Below are 2,126 nucleotides of genomic sequence, written 5' to 3'. Positions count from 1 at the left end.
CCCCCCCCCCAACACACACACCTTCCCCCCACCATAACATAAATGGAGGATCATGTTCCATATGCTCCCAGGTCAACCCTGAGAAACAGTTTAAGCAGATCAGAGAAACACACAGCAACTTAAAGAGTTAACCCTACGGTAAATGGAAGGTGTGGGGGGAGAACAGTGTAATGGAGGGGTGAAGAGTTTCCATAAACCCGTTGCCTCAGCTCAGAGAACCTGCTAAGGGGCAGTGGTCAGAGAGAAACAGAAGGAGAGAGAGAGATATCAAGTGTAGTAATCAGAATGAAAAATGGAGCTCCGGTTACTTTAAACAAGAGCTAATTTATCACAAGAACGAGTGGATAAGTAGCTGAGTTTCAGGCGTTCAGTAAGTTCCCCGTTCTGCTCCAAAAATTATTCCACCCCTGTCTCCATGCTCCCATAAATCATCCCCTTCTTCACTTCTGCTCCGATTACCAATTACTCCTGCCTACGACACGCTTTCCCCTGCCCGACACAATCTGATGGGGCCCTGCCTTTTAATTTTACAAATGCTTTTTTCTTCTTGCTTCTCAGCTCTCCTTCCCTACTCCTCCCCTCCCCAGTTTCTTTCTGTATCTTTGTTTCCCCTTTCCTTCCTCATCTACTTTTTTTTTTTTTTAATTTGAAGAAAGGGTGGGCAGTAATGTTTTCTGGCACCTCCCCCCATGAGGTTGACTGAGCTGAAGGAGAGGAATAGAAATTAATTATTCCCCCCAACCTGAACTCTCTTTGGGTTTGTGAGTCCTTTCCCTAAGCACATGACAAATTCTAGATCCAGTACAGCTGTATCAAAGGTGAAAGTCTTGTTCTTGAAAGGATGTGTTGCTTTTTGTTGAGTCTTTGAAGGAAAACATAGTTTTTTCCTTTTGTCTCGTTTTCTTTATTGTACACAGAGCTTTTTTTAGAATAGAGATATTTTGTGAGCTGCAGAGCTGCATGCAGGAGAATTTTAATTTCTATTGCAGTGTGTTATTTTTCTGCATATGTTTCACCGCTGCTAATATTTGCACTGGAGTAGTTCTAGCTAGCTGTCATACAAATATGGAGGCGCTGATCTGGACCCAAACCTTGATAATTTAGACTAGGTCCACACGAGAAACTTCTGTTGGCTTCATTGATTTCATACATGAAATCAACTTAAACCAAGCTTGTACTAATAAGCAAATGTCTACTTTAGAAGACTGTGTTGAATTTATTGATATAGCTATACCTTTCCAATCTAAAACCCTTTGATACTGCTTATGAATCATATGGTAGTGTACCTTAAGTCTGGTGCACTGTTTAGATGCTAAATGGATATGCACATGGATTGCATATATAAAAATCCTAGAAACAGATTTCAAACATCAAAGAATTTGCATGCAATAATGCATTGTTTTGCTTATATATATTGTTTCACAACATAAATTATTGCTGATGCTTGCACAAGCTACAGTTGGAGCATTTGAAATCACTGTATGTCATGTTTATCAGTTCAGTGTAGAGGCAACAGATTGGTTTGACTTCAGTAAACTATTTTTTGGAGTCTTCATTAATTGATGCTTAAATAGCCTGTGGAAAATAAAAAAGGTTCATGAGGGCTAACTTGCATGAATCTTACAGATGTTGGCAAGTCCTAAGTTGGAAGAGCCATCCCAACTGAAGAGAAATGTCTCTTCAGGTCATCAGTCTACCCTAATGTGCACAGACCTGTTATTTCCACCCGTAAGACATTCAATAAAATTGCCACGAGACTTACTGAATCCAAAAAGACAAAATTCCCTTGCCCTGCTGAGAACAGGGTAGGCAAAGTGACAGCTCTGCCTGCTATGCTGCAGAGAAAGTGGCTGTCCAGAGCTGACTTTTGTGCAGGATAATGGATGGAGGAGATGGATTACCAGGTGATAAATCACATAAAGGAATTGGCTGGTGCCAGAACCCATGAGCAAGGAGATAGCTGGCACACTCTGCAGTGGGTATTGCCATCTCCATGTGAGGAGCAGTAGCCTTTATGCATAAACAGTAAAACAAACCAGGAGTTAATTATAGCGCAGCTTCTTGCCATAAGGTCTTTACAACAAAACAAGGGTGGCAAAGGGAACATACCAGCTCATGTTTATCTG

Source organism: Charadrius vociferus, unplaced genomic scaffold (assembly GCF_000708025.1).
Source record: "Charadrius vociferus isolate BGI_N301 unplaced genomic scaffold, ASM70802v2 scaffold14, whole genome shotgun sequence".
Lineage (NCBI taxonomy): Eukaryota > Metazoa > Chordata > Aves > Charadriiformes > Charadriidae > Charadrius > Charadrius vociferus.
Note: the sequence above shows the minus strand (reverse complement) of the source record.